Genomic DNA, 19,641 nt, shown 5'->3' with positions numbered 1-19,641 from the left:
ACATGATTGGACTTGCTGTTGTGCTTGTTTTCTTCCAATATTAACACCAACTAATCACCAAAGAAAATTTTCTTTTACAGGAAGGATTGGGCTACAAACATAAGTAGTGCTGACATATTCAAAGTCTTAGCTAACTTTTTTGAATCCCATGATTTATCTTGGAACAACGGTGCTGACATTTATATTGATAGTACAAAACCAATGGTGATTAAGACTTGGCACCTTAGCATAAATCAAGGCAATGACACCAAACTGTACATCATACTCTTCACTGCCATGGACTCACAATAAAAAAATTCCAACTTCACATAGAATATTATTGATGAAATAATGAAAATTATTAATTTTATTAAATTTAGATCATTGAGTACGTATATTTTTAATATTCAGTGTGACAAAATGGGAAATTTTCACATATAAAAGTACAGTGTTTGTCTCTAGAGAAAGTCCTTGTATGATTGTTTGAGTTAGGAGCTAAACTGGTTGATTCTTTCACGGAAGAGCATCTGTATTTAAAAGAGTAAGTGACAAAGTATAGTTATTCAGACTTGGGTATTTAGCAAACATTTTCTTTTATTTTTTACTTTTTAATATATTTTTATTTCATTAAGTATTTCCAATTGCATACAGAAAAATTAACATTCATTTAAAAAATTTTAAGTTCCAGATTCTCTCTCCCCCTCCAACCCCTTTAGAAGGTAAGCAATATAGTTAAACAAAACACAATTCCTTATTAGCCATGTTAGCAAACATTTTCCTGAAAATGAACAAAGAGATGTTCACTCCAAGGAAAACAACTGTCAATATTTGTTGCCAATGATCAAATTCAAGCTTTCAAGAGAAAACTGGAATTTTGGAAAACTTGTTTCTGCCATGATGACCGTGACAGCTTCTCAAGACTTTTCTGATATGATTAGTTGTGATATTAATGAATATGATATTTTGATATTGTACAGTGAAATGTGTCACATTTGGAAGATCTGCATAACTCAGTGAACTGATTATTTTCCAGATGACCAATATATGATGTTATAAAACCATTCATGGGTAAAAGGTCCATTCAAAGTGCAAAGTAGACCAATGTTTTAATGGAATAGAGCACTTAAAGTGTACCAGTATGGTTTCAGATTCCATATAGCAACTAACTTTTAAGAAACTACTACTTCAGTTTTAGCATGGTATCAAAAAGAATATCCATAATTATCCAAAAAGGTTCTTAAAATTCTCCTCCTTTTTTCTTTTTTAAGTTATTTTTCTAAATTACATGTAAAACAATTTTTAACATTCATTTTAAACAATTTTGAGTTTCAAATTCCTTCCTTCCATTCCCTTTCCCTTCCTTGAGAAGACAAGTACTTTGTGGTAGATTATACATATGCAGTCATGCAAAACATGTTTCCATATTAGCCATGCTGAAAAAAAAAAGAAAAATAAAGAGAGTTTAAAAAATGTGCTTTGATCCATATTTAGACTTCCTTAGTTCTTTCTCTGGAAATGGATAGCATTTTTTATCCTAAGTCCTTTGGAATTGTTTTGTATCATTGTATTGCTCAGAATAGGTAAATCATTCACAGTTGATCATCATGGAATATTGCTATTACTGTGTGCAGGGATCTCCCTGTTCTGCTCACTTCACTTTGCATCAGTTCATATATTTCTTTCCAGGTTTTTATGAAACCATTCTGCTTGTCATTTCTTATAGCACAATAGTATTCCTTCACAATCATATACTACAACTCATTCAACCATTCCCCTGTTGATGGGCATTCCTGCAGTTTCCAGTTTTTACAACAACAGAAAGAACTGCTATAAATGTTTTTATACATGTAGGTCCTTTTATTTTTCCTTTCTCTTTGATCTCTTTGGAATACAGATCTACTAGAAGTATTACTGGATCAAAGGTATGCACAGTTTTATAGCCCTTTGGGTAAAATTCCAAATTGTTTTCCAAAATGGTTGAATCATACAAAAGGGAAAAGGACCCACAACATGACTAGTATGGAAATTGTTTACATGATTATACATTTATAACCTATATCAAATTGCTTGCTATCTTGGGGAAGGGAGATGGGAGGTGGAGAGGGAGAAAAAGTTTAAAACTCAAAATCTTACAAAAAATTAATTTTGAAAACTATTTTTACATGCAATTGGAAAAAATTAAATACTATTTACAAAATGGTTGAATAAATTCACAATTCCTTCAACAGTGCATTAGCATCCCAATTTTTCTACATTCTCTTCAACATTTGTCATTTTCCTTTTCTGTCATATTAACCCGACTGATTGATATAAGTTATTACCTTAAAGTTGTTTTAATTTGCATTCCTCTAATCAATAGTGATTTAGAGCATTTTTTACATGACTATAAATAGCTTTGATTTCTTCTGAAAATTGTTCATATCCTTTGAACATTTATCAATGGGGAATGACTTGTACTTTTATAAATTTGACTCAGTTCTGCATATATTTGAGAAATGAGGCCTTTATCAGAAAACTCATAAAAAAGTTTTTTTCCCCAGTTTTCTGCTTTCCTTCTAATCTTGACTGCATTAGTTTTACTAAGTGCCACTATGTTCCAAGCACTGAACTAGGAAATGGGGATATAAAGATAAAGGAGCCATCCAGGGCTCTGTGCCACACCTTCAATCAATCAATATTTATTGAAGTACCTACTATTTGCCAAGCAATGTAATAAGCACTGGAGATATAAAAAGAGGCAAAGAGACTTGCCCTTAGGAAGCTTGCAATCTAATAGGAAAAACAATGTGCAAATAAATATATACAAAGCAAGCTATATACAGGGTAAATTGGAAATAATTAAGAGAAGGAAGCAATAGAATTAAGAGGAGTTAGGGAAGGATTCCTGTAGAAGGTGGAATTTTAGTGAGCTCTTAAAGGAAGCCAGGGAGGTCAGTAGGCAGAGCTGAGGAAGGAGAGCATTCTAGGCATAAGAGACAGCCAGAGAGGATGCCCAGAGCTGAGAGATGGAGTGTCTTGTTCATTAAACAGCCAGGAGGCCAATATCACTGGATCAAAGAATACATGGCAGGGAGTAAGGTATAAGAAGACTGGAAAGGTAGGAGGGAACTAGGTTATGAAGGGAGGGCTTTGAATGCCAAATGGAGTATCTTGTGTTTGCTTCTGGAGGCAATCGGAAGCCACTGGAGTTTGTTGAATAGGAGGGTGACATTATCTGACCTGCATTTCAGGAAAAGTACTTTAGTGGCTGATTGGAGGATGATTGGAGTGGGGAGAGCCTGGGGCAGGCAGACCCAACAGCAGGCTCTTGCAATTATCAAGGCATGAGATCATGAAAGCCTAGACTAGAGTGGTAGCAGTGTCAGAAGACAGAAGGAGGAGTATGGAGTAAGGAGAGATGTTGCAAAGGTGAAATCAATAGGCCTCAGCAACAGCTCAGATATGGAGAATGAGGAATCCAGAATGATTCCAAGTTTGTGAGTCTGAAGGACTGGAAAGATGGTGTTGTGCTCTACAGTAATAGGAAAGGCAGCAAGGTAGGGAAGATTTTAGGGGGGAAATAATGATTTCTGTCTTGAACAGATTGACTTTCAGATGTTTACTGGACATCCAATTGAAGATATCCAAAAAGCATTGTAGATACAAGATTGGAAAGCAATAGAAATTGGGCCAGGAAAGGTAGATGAGGAAAGAGAATGTTTCAGGTATAGGAAAGGGACAGCCATCAAATTAGAGACCAGATTTGAGTCTTCCTAACTTCAAAAACCTTTCTCTATCCATTACACCACACTGTCTCTCAAACTGTGGCCCTGAAAATTGACAGGTGTAGAGTGGTCCTAAGCACAGTTGCTTTTATGCTCCTTCAATTGGCAGGACATTTAGCAATTATAGATTCATCTGACCTTCATCCTATGATGCTGAGAGAAAGAGAACTATGCTGTACATACTACATTCTCTGTAGCTACACAACATGGGAGGCAACATACCCCAGTACAAAGTGCTTTGAACATGGAGTCTCATGACTTGAGTTTGAATTCTAGTTCTGACACTTATTCTACCCATGTGACCTTGGGCAAATGACTTTACCCCTACTGGCCTCAGGCTCCTAATCTGGAAAATAAAAGGATTGGATTATAAGGCCTTTAAGATGCCATACAGTGTAGATCTATAACTATTACCTAGTATCACTCCTTCCAAAACTGATGAAAAGAGCAAGAAAATCAAAGGTATAGTGAGACCTCAAGACTTTGACCAAGAAAGTAAAGGTGGGGTGGGGGGAGGGGGGAGAATAGGCCAGAGGGCTTATCAGGGTCTTCTACTTGGTAGATAAGACGACGATCTTGGTCTTTCTACATATAAAATTCCTTAAGGTAAACTGGGAAATACTCTTAATCAGATTACCCAATTTAACAATAAATTAGATTTGGTGCCAAAATTCCTTTAAAACCCACTTGAGACTTCCCCCTTTATCTTGTTCCAAGAAAGCTATGTAATGTAAAACTTTATTGCAAAATGGAATGAGGGAAAACTCAGTAACTCAGCATGGGGCTTTATAGATTTTTTTTAATGCTGTTCAACCCACATGTAGTGAATAGTTTTGTCATAAATTAGGTCATGTTGCTTTCCGTTAAGCACATTTCTCCTCATAGTATTATATTCTTTACTGAGACATGACTCAGACCACAAAAATGCCTCTAATAATGTAACAATACTCTAATACCAGTTTCAAGTCTAGGATTAGCCAAGGCCTCCAGGAATATGCTATGCTCAGCTATAAACCTATTCAGAGGTGGAGTACATATGAAAAAACAGTAAAATACTGTTCTGTGAAAGCACTGAGGTTTGGGAGCTCTAGGAAATACCTGCAATTCTTAATCGCATTTAATGCCTCAGTTGGTAATCTGGAAATTTAGTATCCTTGTCTCCTCCTGAGCCAAGGAAAATCTTCCCCAAATCACTCAGGATCATGTTTTCTTGCTTCCTACAAAGCAATCTTCCAATTAGATCAGGAAATATGTAACTATGGGAGGTGACTATATGTTCCCTAATCCTTCTACCTGCTGCTTATGGAGAATTTGGTGATTATTCAGTATGCTTAGCTAGGGATGGAGGAAAAAGTATTTTTTTTAGCCTACTTAAGTCATATGATTGCATTCATTATGTCTTTATTCACTTACCATCATGAAATGGGAGGTAATGTACTTCTTGTAATTGAGATAAGTGCAGTGCAATGCCTTCCAAAAGACCCATTCTAAAGTTTCATTATGGCAGATGGAGAGGACTCTGGAATGTTGAAGGCTATGTCAATGGAACATAAACTCTTGCAAGTTCTGAGAATTGTAAATTAGTACTGGGCAAATGGAATTTTGCTCCAGGTTGCCAATTTCCAGGAGACATGCTTACTCCCCCTACAGTATAGGTTCCCAAACATATTTGGTCTACTGCCCCCTTTAAAAAAATTACTCAATGTCCCCCTGGAAATCTAATTTCTTTAACCTTTTAACAGTTGTAGTTTTTTTGGAATTTGTATCATTTCAAAAAATATAAAATATGTATTTTAAATGAATCTTAAATTTAATCATTTATTGTAAGTTTGTGGGGGTTTTCCTATATTGAAATTTTGATGATGCAATATTGCATCATGTAATCATACTATTATAAACAAGCCATTACATACACACATTCCTGCCAATGCATACTGGACTTCCCAACAAAGTGGGATGCACCAAAGTGTTGCCAACACTCTCTTGTTAAGACCTGTTTGTGGACTTGACCACTGATCAGTTATAACTTGCATTTTGTGTATTTATTTGGAAAATAACATAATCACTCCAATATTAACTCTGTTATACAACAAATGAAACATGTATGAACTGTTTTTCAAAAATTTCTTCTCTTCTCTTCTTTCCTTATGCTTCTACCACCACTTTATTTTTTTCAACACCCCCAATTGCACCCAAGGCTACTTCCATCTCCCCCATTATTCCAGCGCCCCCCAGGGGGTGGTATTGCCCCCTGGTTTGGAAACCTCTTCGAGGAATCCCATGGCACCTACCATCCTTTACCTCACCTTATAATTCTGCTGGCACCCCTTATTGGTTATGGAGCAAGAAGAATTGGAGACTCAGTAGAGATACAAAAGGAAACAGCTTGCCTCCTCACTCTTTTTCTTCCTTTCTAAATTTGGAACCTGAATGATGTTTGGAACTGCTTTTCAATGACTATTAAAACAAATTGTTCAGAGTTGCACTGCTTTCTTCAGAAGCTAAAAATGTAGAGTAAGGGCCCTCCTGCATGTTGGGTAGGTCTTGAGAAAATGGATAAAAAATGCACAGGAATCAATGACATAAATGAGTTGGTATTGATTAAGATGAAGAGAGGGAATAAGCATTTATGTTTATTGTGATGGTTCAGTTGTGTCAGACTTTTTGTGACCCCATGGACCAGACTGCCCACGACATTTTCTTGGCAAAGATATTAGAATGGTTTGATTTTTTTTTTTAATTAAAGGGACCATCCCTTAACTCACTTCTTAAACAGGCCTAATCACTGAATGGGCAGTTGTCTCACTCAAAGTGAGAACCTGGAAAGACCTTAGCTTAAAAAGGCCAAGGTCTCCCACTGCAGCCTGGGTCATCTCCAGTTGTCCTGATTTGTACCTGGCCACTGGACCCAGGTGGCTCTGGAGGAGAAAGTAAGGCTGGTGACTTGACACAGCCCTCCCTCCCTCCAATCCAATTCAGTTTCAAGTCATGGCATCATCTTCCTGATGTCATGGTCCTCTTTGAGAACGAAGGACAAACCACACACACACACACACACACACACACACACACATACACACATACACACACATCCTCACCTCCCCCTTCTCCCCCTCCCCCCCCACACGAGTTCAGGTAAAATGGTTTCCATTTGGCCCTGCCCCATGTTTCAGGAACCACACCTAAAACTCCCTCCTGTGACTTACCCCCACTCCATTCCCAAAGCACTTATTTGCATTGACAGAAGTATTTGCCCAAGTCACAATTATTCCAACTTCTGGCTCAAATTTCACCAATTGACTAGTCCATGTTCGATTGTTATTGCTTATGTGGTATGAAAAGTTCATAGCTAAAGTTTGAAGCCATAGGGGTGGGGCTCCACTGAGAAGGGCAGGGCAGAGGGTGTGGGGTGAATAAATCCAATCTATTGTACCTATTTCCTTTAGGAACTTCACCTCCTCCCTTCCAGATACCCATTTGTGAGCTGATTACAAGGGGATTGTCTTTATAAGATCAGGTGTGAACAATTCCCCATCCCAGCCACCTAAAAAGGGACAAAGAACTTGCCCCTTTCAGAAGTGTTAACACATTTTGTTAGCTCTACAAAAGGTCCTCAGAGTGTTCCCCTAGCTATTGACTCCATTAGAACACAGCCTCAGGAGTGTTTGCTCCCAGTGTCCTGTGGTTCCTCTTTGAACTTCTGCAACAGTCTCAGCTCTTGGGTGAGAGGGGTCTGCCTCTCCACTGTCGGCTCCTTCTGGACTGGGAATCACGGTCCTCCTCCGGAGCCTTGATGGGATAAGCCTGGGTGGGATAGGATAGTCTAACCACCAGTGAGAGTTCCCTAATCTCTGCCCCAAGTCCGCTCCTTCTCTAGTCTCAACAGGAACTGGAGCCTCTTTGTCAGAGACCACAGCCTGCATTCCTGGCTGGGATTCCTTAGTCCCCACTTCCATTAAAAAAAAAATCCCTTCACTTGTAGGACCACTGGCTCTATTAGCTCCTCCTCAAATTTCAGGGCATGGTCTCTGAAACAGATGCTCTGAAAGCCAAGGGTTCTGTCTCCAGCTGCTGAATGTGTTGGCCCAGTTTACTTTGAGACTAACTACTCTGACAGTCCAGTTTATGCAGCATAGTCAACAACAACCAAGAAATGTTGGCTTTGGAATATTCTTTACCCTCTTGGATAGCCTCCTCCAGCACCCACCAAGTTAATCTCTCTATTGCCTGCTGCCAGTTCAGAAGAGCTGTGGTGACAGGTCACTGCTCCTCTATATTTGCAGAACTCTTCCTCCAGCTTAACCACTGTGTGAGCCAAGAAGCCTTCTCTCATCTCCTCCCAACCTGCCAAACATCGTTGACATGGCTCTAAAGTCATCATCCTCCCATTAAATTGTGAGCTCCTTGAGGGAAAGGACTCTCTTTTGCCTTTCTTTGTATGCCCAGCACTTAGCACAGTGCAAGGAATGTAGTAGAATAGTAGATGATTAATAAATAGCTATTGACTAACTGACTAGTTCAGATTTGATGCTAGGTACTATAAATCACTGAACATTTAACAATTGATGAAAAAACATTTATTTAAGGTCTACTACAAACCAGGCACTATGCTAAGCCCTAGGGATACAAAAGTAGGCAAAAGCTAGTCCCTGCCCTTAAGGAGTTTACAATCTAATGGGGAGCTGCAACATTCAAACAAATGTATGTACAAAGCAAACTATATACATGATAAATAGGAAATAATTGACAGAGGGAAGGCATTAGAATTAATTAGAATTAATAGGGGCTGGGGAAGGCTTCCAGTAAAAGATGAGATTTTAGTTGGGACGTAAAGGAAGTCAGGGAAGTCAGTAGTCTGAACAGAGGAGGGGGAGCATTCCAGGAATGAGGGGGAGCATTCCAGGCATGAGGGACAGCCAGAGAAATGCTCAGAGAGGAGAGATAGAATATCTTTTTCTTGGGACAGCCAAGAAGCCAGTGTCATTGGATTGAAGGGTACCTGTTGGGAAATAAGGCATAAGAATACTGGAAAGATAGGAGGGTCTTAAGTTATAAATGCCAAATAGAACATTTTATATTTGATCCTGGAGGCAGTGGGAAGCCACTGGAGTTCATTGAGGGGATGGGGGGGGCATACACCTGCCCTAGAATAGAAGAGGACCTAAGTTCAAATCCAGCTTCAGACATTTACTCCAGTATGATCCTGGGCAAGTCACTTAACCTGTTTGCCTCAATTACTCATCCATAAAATAATCTGGAGAAGAAAATGGCAAGCCACTCCAATGTCTTTGCCAAGCAAACTTCAATGGGGTCATAAGGAGTTGGACGTGACTGAAATGACTCAACAACAAATTTATAAAAATAAAAATAAATATAAGAGAATAAGAATAGTTTGAGCAAGAACAACAACATAGCAAGGATATCCAGCTGAGGATATAGCAGCCTTTAGCTTCTCTGGACTTTGCCTCACTGATCTCATCTAGAAGTTGTTTCTGGTGAGTACATCACCAGGATATGACCACTCAGGTCTCTGGCACCCACTAAGTCTAAGAAGCCTCTACTGCATGAGTCTGGGGGCATAAAAGATCCCAGCCTTATGTGGTTGAGTGAATCAGGTGAAGCTTGAGAAGGAAACTGTGTCAGAGAAGCTGCTTCAAGAAAATGCTAGTCTTATCATAGAGTTGCTGGAGTTGGTTTTTACCATGCTCCCAAAAGCAACAATATCACTGGACACTTGATCGTTTCATTTTTCATAGACAGCAAGAGCAAAATAATCATTGTAAATATAATCAAAGCTTGTGTACCAATATGTGTTACAGAAAATGAAGAGGCAAAACATAAGTCTATGAAAATGAGATCTTCCACAAGAGATCAACATATACTTTAACAATTGATTACCTCAATGTGAAAGTGGACACAGTTGGAAGAATGGGGGGTGGGGGTATGGAGGGGGAGAAGTGTGACTGAAATTTCAGAAATTAAAGAGGCCAAAGCCTTATAAACTTTTCAGAAGCTTTGCAAACATATATATATATCACAAGCACCTAAAAGGCACTGGACATATTTGATGCCAGACTTCAATAGAACTTTGATCTTGTCAGTGTGGACATCTCCACTGGTGCAGGTCACCACTTATCTGTGCCTTTTTTCATGTTCACGCTCACCTAGACACTTCACAGGAGATCCATCCTACACACTGGAATCATCTTCCTCTAGGTCTTTTGACATTTTGTGGTTTCAAGTGGACCACCTAGGCCCTCTTTTTGTATCCTTTGCTTTCCTGTATGATTGACCACCGCCTTTCCCAATCATACCTTAATGATATCCCTAAAGTCATTTTTTTTCACCTTCAAGTCATCATTGGAAAAATACTGCAACTTACTTGTACCCAGCAATGCATGTCTCCATTATTCTTTGGGTAAATTTCAACTTTGATTTCTTGGAGCATCACCAGATATCCTTTGTGTTAAAAATATGGCAATTTGTACTGGAGAGTAGTTTTGGATCACTGAAGAAGAGTACTGCATTTTCCCAAAGGCAGTCCAGCCCACTCTCCTCATATTTAATTCTAGGCCCAGCTCATTATCTCTCTATGGTGACTGTTATAATCAGGACAATAGGCATTTTTTATCCATTTTAAATTCAGGTTTTTTTGAGTAATCATAGATCTGATTGAGGAAAGCCTATAACATCCTGGAATTCTATGTATGCCATCAACACAACATTATCTGCAAATAAGATTATATAAAATTATCTATCAATCATCTATAGAAAATTCCTCCCCTATGAGAAGATGTTCCCAACCTACCCTTTCATAGAGATGCGAGGTACACAAGTGTTATATATTGCATATGTTTTTGGACATTTTCAATGTATTGATCATTTGTGCTGACTTTTTATTTTATCATTTCCCCAAAATACTGTTTGTTATGTGGGGTGACTCTCTGGGAGTGGGAGTGGGATGGATATGTGGGATACAATGGTGATGTAGGAAACAAAAATACTTTTTTTTAAGAAGAAAAAAAAAGAAAATTCCTTTTCATTTGGACCTCATGCTGGATATCCTCCCTGAAAATGCCAAATGCTTTTGTGAAATGTAGGCAAGAATTGCACAAGACAAGAAGGTGTGGATATCTCATGGTTTTCTGATCTTCACTGAGGGAAGGAATGCCCATATCAGTGAGATCCTGGATCTATTCAAACATTGGAATGATGTAATGGAGAGACTGCAGTGATAAAAGAGATCTATATCCTAATCTCATGTCAACCACTGAGTTGCATGGCTTTGGGAATGTCACTTAAACTTTCTGACTCCCTTCTCATCTTTAAAATGGCTAGACCTGCCTACCTCACTAGGTTGTACATTCAAATACTTCTAAGAGCATGAAACAAGGATTATCAGGGAAACTCCAGGATCTGCTTGACTAAGGGACCTCCTATGGAACAATGCACACACAAGGCATATGCCTTTGGCTCAAAGGTGAAAAATATGTATGACCAGTGGTTCCTGGTATGAAATTAATTATTGATTATTGATTGATTAGTAATTAAAAGTTTTATTAATCACAGCAATAAGCATTGTAACCAGTTCCTAAAGGTTTAGATTTAGAACTATTTTGTATAGGCCTTGGTGGTGTGATACTTGATAGGAAACTAAGTGTGTCACTTTGAGTGAATCTGCCTCTTAAAGGAGATGAAGATAAATGAAAGATGATTCCACTTGATCATGGGATGTTTTACCTAGTTCTGGGTTTCTGTAATACTGGGAGTGTAGGATTGGGGACTTTATGGGGATGTTGACTTATTTTCTGTCCCTATTACCATGGACACCCCTTTTGCAAGTCAGCATAATTATGGACCAATAAGAGTTTTAGTTTAGTTGGCACCGGTTGACTTCATATAATTAATTTATATAAACAGACTGTATAAAAAGATTCTCTGATTGTATGGGTAAGTCTTCAATCACTGAAGGATAATTGGCTTCTATTATTGGTAATTGCTAGTTTTACCAAAAAATAGATTATGCTCAGACTTTTGTGCCTCAGTTTCTTTTAATCAGATTTATCATGACACCGTTTAGATTCCGTGTGTCCCTATCAGACTGTTTCAAAGATGATTCATGAATGAGACAAGAAGTGTCACTTCAGGAGGCATGAACCTTATGCTATAAGCATAGAAAAGGTCAGCCTCACTCTCTTCGCACTTTTGTCTAGTTGAGGAGAGGTCCTCCAAACTGAAAAGAGACTTTCAGGAGTGCGGAGAATTTCTCTACTCTGTCCTTCCTCCAGGGTTAATGGTGACAGCGTGAAGGAAAAAATTAGACTATGAGTAATGAAGATGGGTTTCAAAATTTCATAGCAAGAAGAATTCTGATAAAATAACTCTTTCCAAGCATTAAAAAAATACTTTTTAAAAAGTATTTGAGAGCATGAATTTTTCACTATATTTATTTCTCCAATGGATTCTGAATTCAAAGTTATTTTTAGTTAAAATCATATTGAGGGCATAGGTAAGCAAATATATCAAAGTTCTCTATTCTCCTTTCACTGTACCTGAGGTATATACATACTTGACTGGACATTTAAAAGATGTTCAAAATATTGACATAGACAAAAAAAACTATTTTAATATCAATTAAGTTATCAGTGGGGAGTTTTAAAGTGTTTTCTATAACATATGGTAGTAATTTAACATTTTAATGAAAAAGACTCACAAAGGTCAGTACAAACTAAAGAAATTTTAGTATGAGCCTGTAAGAATTAACTTGGCTTTTTCTTTTTTCTCTTATTACCTTCCCTTTGTTTCTGCCAAAGACAAAGAAGCACTCTGGTGTTCGTTTGTGGTAGATATGGTCCTGTTGATATGTTAATGTGTCCTTTAGAGGAGTATAAAAGATTCTTTCATCAGCACCTTAGAGACCTATTGTTTCTGGGCAAAAAGGTCAATGAAACCTGGTTTTCCTCCTTCCTACAGGGTCTCAAAGGGAAAACCGTAGGTAGAATAGGATGGGGGAAATCCTGAAGGATTGAAAAGCCTTCATTTGGGCATAGCTGTTCAAGCACCACTGACTGTGACCTTATAAATCACTTCACCTTTGTGGGACCCAATTTCCAAACTGATAAGGTTGAACCAAAAGCAGTGCTTCCCAACCCATACTATGCTTCAATCCAGCAAAGTATACAAATTCCCTAGCTTTTTGTAGTGAAAACTATTCCTTCCACTGTAGGAGAGGAGGAATGGACAGAGTGATGGGTTAAGGAAGCAATGAGTCTTTATCACTGGAAAAAAAATTTGGCCCTTACATAATAGTAGTTGAACTATTAATAACTGTTAGTTGAGAACTTGATAAAAAAAATGACTATGAATTCAGTAATGCTTTTAAATGAATTTCTATTTTATTAGCCACAATAGCATCAGCATACATTTGAAGAATTCTGATATGCATATATGAAATATCATTCAATGTACAGAAGACATGTTTGCCTTTTTGCCATACTAAGTCATTCTGCATATTGTATTAGTGCTAAATAGACATCATAATGACAATGCATATGAATTGATAGATCTCTTGTTATTGTCATCCTTGGCCCACAGATTGGAAACCACTACACTATGGTGAATGATCTTGTACCACATCCAAACACTTCACTTTGTCATTGTCTCCATGTGGAACTCAAGACCCACCCACACTAAGGCCAGTGCTGGTCAGGGAAGGATATAAGGAACTCTTCCTTCAGGAGATTTTTGATTTAGCATCAAGCTCTACTGTTGGGGCTATTAAACTGTGCTTGTTGCCCAAATCCCTTGCCTAAATTCTAACCTTGTATTCCTTAAACTCTTTGACCTGCATTCCTGGTCCTGTGTTTTCCAGGTCTTTTCCTTAGGCCCTTGATTCTTTTGTCTATGGCATGTATGGGTTATGAACCTTGCATTCCTATTGTCCTCTGTTTTGTCTTGACTTCTCTGGCTTCAAATTCTTACCTTCCTAGATTTACCTATTCCTTTGTGGCCTTTGATAATTTCTCTAGAACTAGACCTCTGGCCCATTTGATTCAGTGCCCCCTCCAGAGATGTTCTGGAGCAAGCCCATACTGACTGGGGAGAGTCAATTGTTAAATTTTGAATGTGAGCATTCTGAGGTGCCAGTAAACCTTGGAAATCTGCAAATGCTATGAATCAGGGCTTGTTTTATTATTTTGTAGATAGTCTAGACTTATGAGAGTGATAGAGAAAATGTTAATAATGCAGATTAAATTTAAAAATCTGTCATGGGTTCCTTCTCTCCCTGTTGATAAACATTTACCAGCACACGCCATTTAAATCTCAGTAGGCCAGAAAATTAATAACAAGACCTGAGATTTTGGTTAACTATGTCTTTGATTCCTATGTAAGTTATTACTTCTTGAGTTCAATCCATGGTTTGAGAGTAAGAAAATTCCTTTCAACTTCTTTTCTCTACTAAACAAATTACCATCCTACAAGACTCAATCAGAAAAACTGGAGGTGCTAGATAGATATAATAACTTGGTGTCCTTTCCAGAAGAAAAATTACCATGCTCTTTCCTTGAAATATAAGAATAATAACAATAAGGATTGGATGTGGTTACATTTCTTGTAGAAAGATTAGACTTGTGTCATGCTAATAGAATTTTTGAGGAACACCTAGCAAGTTAGGTAGTAAGGGTAATCAGTCAGGTAGTAAAAATGGTGAAAAATAATTATGGGTCTTACCAGGGTAAAATGGGCAGCTAGGTGGTACAGTGGATAGAGCACTAGGTTCGGAATCAAGAAGACTCATCTTCCTGAGTTCATATCTGGCCTCAAACACTTACTAGCTGTGTGACCATGGGCACTTAACCCCTCATCTGTAAAATGAGCTGGAGAAGGAAATGGCAAACCACTTCAGTATCTCTGCCAAGAAAACCCCAAATGGGTCGACAAAGAGTCAGACACAAGTGAAAACAACTGAACAATGAGGGTAAGATATTAGGACAATTAAAAAGTAAGTTAGGGGCGGCCAGGTGGCTCAGCGAGTAAGAGCACCGGCCCCAGTGTCGGGATGACCTGGGGATCGAATCTAGGCTCAGATACTTAGCACCACACCCAGAAATAACTGGCCGTGTAACCTTGAGCAAGTTACTTAACCCCAATTGCTTTAAAAGAAAAAAAATAGTAAGTTAACTAAAAGGGAATGAACGTCTTTGCTTTATTAGAAAAGGAAAATATTTTGTTTTCAGAAACCAACAATTCAGATGATACATTATAAGTAGTATAATAGAAAATTCCACTCCAGTATAAATTGTAATATTTCTAGAAAACCTAGATAAACCTGCCGTAGAATTCTCTCTGTGACAGTACCTGTAATTCAAGTTCTTTTTTTAAGCTAGGTAAAATCATGTTTTATTATTATTTCTCTTTTTTATTATGAACTTTGAAAACATCAACAAATACAAACATTTCAATATACAAATTAGACCAGAAAAGAGTATTTTATGTGACAGTATAACAAAATTGTCCTATATAGCTATATCCCATTCTTAACTTCCTTCTGTTCTCTCCTGTGTCTTTTCAAATGTTTTACTGGGGCTCATTTCTTTCATTTTTAATTTTTTCAGCATCATTTTGTCACTATCCACCAAACTCCCCCTCCATTAGAGCTCCTCCCTTTCAGTTTTTTAAAATTTCTTTATTAACCTGTCTTTCCCATTGCCCTCCTCTCTTCCCATTAAACATTTTTTTAATTAATAAATAAGAAAAAATGAATAAATAAGGATCAATGTGTAATCACATCAAAACATATCACCAAATTAACCACATCTGAAAATGTATATCTCTTTCTGCACTTTAAGCTCATCACGACTCTGGCAAATGGTGTGTGACCTGTTTCATTTCTGGTCCTTTAGACTTGTGGTTCATCACCATGTTGGTCAGAGTTATTTCAAATTTATAAATTTCTAGGTGATTTAGTCAAACTGTTCCATGATTTTCTTGGGAGTCATGCAAGGTTAAAGCTTGGCAGGGTATAATTTGCTAATTAAGGGATCCAGGGATTCAAGAAAAGAGCACAGTATAGAATCTAATTGAGTCCCCAAGGGTCAAAATTGGGAAAAGAAAATGGATTGGCAATTGCAAGGAATATGAGAGGCCTGTGAGAGAACTAAGGGGTAGAGAGGTTGGAGTTTTTAGGGTAGACTAAGAGTATATTTGGCAAGGAAAGGCAGAGGGAGAAACGGAACACCAATAGATTATGGTCAGATAAAGGAATTTCAGAAATCTTAAATGTTGATGTGGTACATTTGTGGGTGATGGCAAGATTGAGGGTGTGACTGTCTTTTGTGGCTGATATGGGGTGGAAGATGTAATGGTAATGGGATTTGAAGATCTTCCATGCCCTTTGAACTTGCTGACATAGCAGTAAGGAGCTAGAGCCAAGTAGGAGCCAGGCTGGAGTCAGTACGGTAACTGGAAGTGTAGACGGTAGTACAAACTTTTTTTTTTTTTGAGCCAGCCAGAACTTCTGTTAAGGACTCCTGCTGAGGACTGCTGGGGACAGGAACTGTAGGGGGCCAGCTGCTGGGAGCAAGCTGCAAGGATGCTGAATGGTTACCGTGAATGAGGAGAGGAGGATCTTTACCTGAGGTAGCCTGTTTTGTTTTGAAGGCTTGAGAATGTGGGTATTTATTGCATTAACTATGTGTGCCAACTCTGTGGCTAATGTGATGGCTTTGACTTTCTGGTTTGGGGATTCAGTTTTCTGGTATTTGAATAAATGTTCTAGCTATGACCCCCATGTAGAGAGCCTGTTACATTTTGTGATTAATAACCATATCAACATATTTATAGTTACCATAGACATTGTGAATACTGTATTGTTGATATTGAAGAGTAGTGTGTAGGTTGAGGAACTAAGTGGTTAGGGTTTTGAGACAAAGACTATATGTATGTAGTATGAGAGTGAGAATTGGGGAAGAGAGAAAAATTATGAGCCAGCTACTAAACTCCTTTAAGAAGGAAAATGACCTAGAGGTGATAACTACCTAGAGTTAGACTACCTGATAGTCATGACTACCAGGATTTTGACTGGGTGGTAGATATGAATAGCATGGACTGCAGAGAAGGTGAGGTTACTGAATGAGGGAGATATTGAAGGAACCTGAAAGTGGCAATGGGAAGAAAAGAGTATTCCAATTTTCCTAGTAACCTGAGCAGAATGAGTGAAGGTATAGCCAGTAGTGGAAAGGTGGGCAGGAAAGCTGTTATCAGGGTAGAACAAGGTTTCAGAGATTGCTAGAAGATGAAAGGAAAGAGGTAAAGATATGGGATGAAGGGAAGTGTGTTGTCTGTGGAACAGACTTTCCAAAGGGCATAATGGAAGGGGTACTACTATATAAGAACACCAGATTTATGTGAATTTAATATTCTGCCACTTTGCTAAAGTTATTATTTCAATCAATTTTAGTTGATGCTCCAGGTTCTCTAATTACACCATCATGTCATCTCTAGAAAAAAAAATGATAATTTTGTTTCTTCTTTGCCTATTATCCTTTGCTCAATTTCTTTTTCTTGTCTTGTTACTGTAACTGATACTAGTTATGGTATTAGTTCTATAGTTCTAGTTAAATACTTTGGCAACATAATAAGATGACAGGATTCACTGGAAATGACCCTGATGTTGGGAAAGATTGAAGACAAAAGGAAAGTGGGAGGGCAGAGGATGAGATGGATAGATAATGTCATGGAAGAGATGAACATGAGCTTAGATAGACTTCAGGAAATAACGGAAGATAGAAGAGCCTGGCATTCTATGGTCCATGGGGTCACAAAGAGCCAGACTGAATATCTGAACAGTAGCAATCCTTCAGTCTGGCTCTAGTAGTATTTCTAGTAAATGATAAATGGAGATCCTTGCTTTATCCTTGATCTTACTAGAAAAGGCTTCTAACTTCTTTCTATTACATAAAATCTTTGCTTTTGGATTTAGATAGATATTATTTATTGTATTAAATAATTGGATGCTATATTAAATAATTGTCAGATACAATTGAATGGCTGAACAACACTATTAAATAAATATCCATTTATTCCTATGCTTTTTAGAGTTGTTAGTGGAAAAGGGTTGGATTTTATCAAAAGCCTTTTCAGCATAAATTGATATAATCATATAGTCTTTATTATTATTATTTTTTCTTTTAAAGCAATTGGGGTTAAGTAACTTGCTCAAGGTTACACGGCCAGTTATTTCTGGGTGGGTGCTAAGTGTCTGAGCCTGGATTCGATCCCAGGTCATCCTGACTCTGAGGCCAGTGCTCTTACTCGCTGTGCTAGCTGGCTGCCCCATATGGTTTTTATTATTAATATTAGTAATATGCTTGTTATGCTTATAGTCTTCCTTATGTTGAATTAGACCTGAACTTTTGGCATAAACCCAATCTGCTCATGGTGTATAATCTTTGTGATATGTTGCTGTAACCTGCTTGCTAACTTAAAATTTTTTTGCATCAATACTCATTATTGACATTGTATAATTTTTTTTCTCTGTTTTGCCTCTCTATGGTTTAGATATAAAGACAGTATTAGTATCTAAGAAAGATATTGGGAAGGTGTTTTCTTTTCTTATTACCACAAATAGTTTATGAAGCTTTGGAATTAAGTTTTCTTTGAATTTTTGATAGAATTCACTTGGGAATTCATCTGATCCTGATTTTTTTTTCTTTGATGGTTCATTTATAGCTTGTTCATTTTCTTTTCTGATGTTGGAATGTTTAAATAGTCCATGTAATTTAATTTCAATATATTTATTGAATATCCATTATATGCCCAATACTGGACTAAGAACTAGAAGGAATACAAAAGGATTACACATTTACATTCTCACCCTAGTCATTCAGTCCTTATATTTGTAACATTCAACTATCCAGATCAATACAAAATCCAGATTAATTGAGGAGGCACCTACTAATATTTTGTCAAGAGAAGATGACAAGAATAAAAAAGATGTGGTGTGACTGATTGGTTCATCATAGATGAACCTTAGAGATAAGTGCATGAGAATCATGTTGGCATGAAAATAACACTGGACCTAGAGTCAGGATATCTGGGTTGGAGGAGTAGTCATTTAACATCTCTTGGCCTCATTTTTCTCACTTCTTGTCTGAGATCATTGGACTAGGAGAAGAAGGTGGAAATTACAAAGAGAGATTTCAGCTTAATGTAAAGGTAAATGCAGGTAATACCTCATTTTGCTTCACAGATAATGCATTTTTTATTTTTTTTTTTTTTACGAATTGAAGGCTTGTGGCGACCCTGGGTTGAGTGAGTCTATCTGCACTGCTTTTCCAACAGTGTGTGCTCACATCACATCTCTGTGTCACATTTTGGTAATTCTTGCAATATTTCAAACTTTTTCATTACTATTATATCTGTTATGGTGATCTGTGATCAGTAATCTTTGATGTTACTATTGTAATTGTTTGGGGGCACCGCAAACCAGGTCCATATAAGATAGCAAGCTTAATAAATGTTCTGTGTGTGTTCTGACTGCTCCATCAGTAGGCTATTCCCCATCTTTCTTCCTCTCCTTGGGTCTCTCTATTCCCTGAGACACAATAATATTGAAATTAGGCCTTTTAATAACTCTATGATGCCTCTAAGTGTGTAAGTAAAAGGAAGATTCAATCGAAGTAGCAAACTTCATTGTTGTCTCATTTTAAGAAATTGCTGCTGACACCCCAACTTTCAGCAACCACCACCCTGACCAATGAGCAGCTGTCAACTTCGAGGCAAGATACTCTACCAGTAAAGAGATTACGACTTGCTGAAGGCTCAAATGATGGCTAGCATTTTTTTAGTAATAAAACATTTTAAAATTAAGTATGCATTTTTAGACATAATATTTTTG

The sequence above is a fragment of the Petaurus breviceps genome, unplaced genomic scaffold (genome assembly GCF_028583685.1).
Source record: "Petaurus breviceps papuanus isolate PSGF00001 unplaced genomic scaffold, PetGlider_PUasm1.0 181, whole genome shotgun sequence".
Taxonomy (NCBI): Eukaryota; Metazoa; Chordata; class Mammalia; order Diprotodontia; family Petauridae; genus Petaurus; species Petaurus breviceps.
This window is presented reverse-complemented; position numbering follows the sequence as displayed.